Below are 372 nucleotides of genomic sequence, written 5' to 3'. Positions count from 1 at the left end.
TCCTAAGACCCTGATGAGTCCAAAACATTTCATCTGTGAAGTCATAATTAAGGGGGATGTAAGCAAGTATGGTTTTGTACCCTACAGTACAAAAATTTGCAGATTCAGGACAAAAATAAATACTTAGTTATGATGAAAATACATTAAATGTGTGGGTAAATAGGCTGATTGCAAAGTACCAGTACTGGAGAAACTGCTTCTACCATATGAAGGAACTATTGCCATATGCCTTGCAGAACTGCCGAAGTCTACTAACAAGACCCTAACATCAACATGTCACAAGAGGATGAATGATCCACATTTGTATATATTATTAGAAGTACATTGTTGTAATTGTTTCTATTTATTTTTATTATTGGTAATCTGTTACAA

The sequence above is a fragment of the Microtus ochrogaster genome, chromosome 24, assembly GCF_000317375.1.
Source record: "Microtus ochrogaster isolate Prairie Vole_2 chromosome 24, MicOch1.0, whole genome shotgun sequence".
Lineage (NCBI taxonomy): Eukaryota > Metazoa > Chordata > Mammalia > Rodentia > Cricetidae > Microtus > Microtus ochrogaster.
This window is presented reverse-complemented; position numbering follows the sequence as displayed.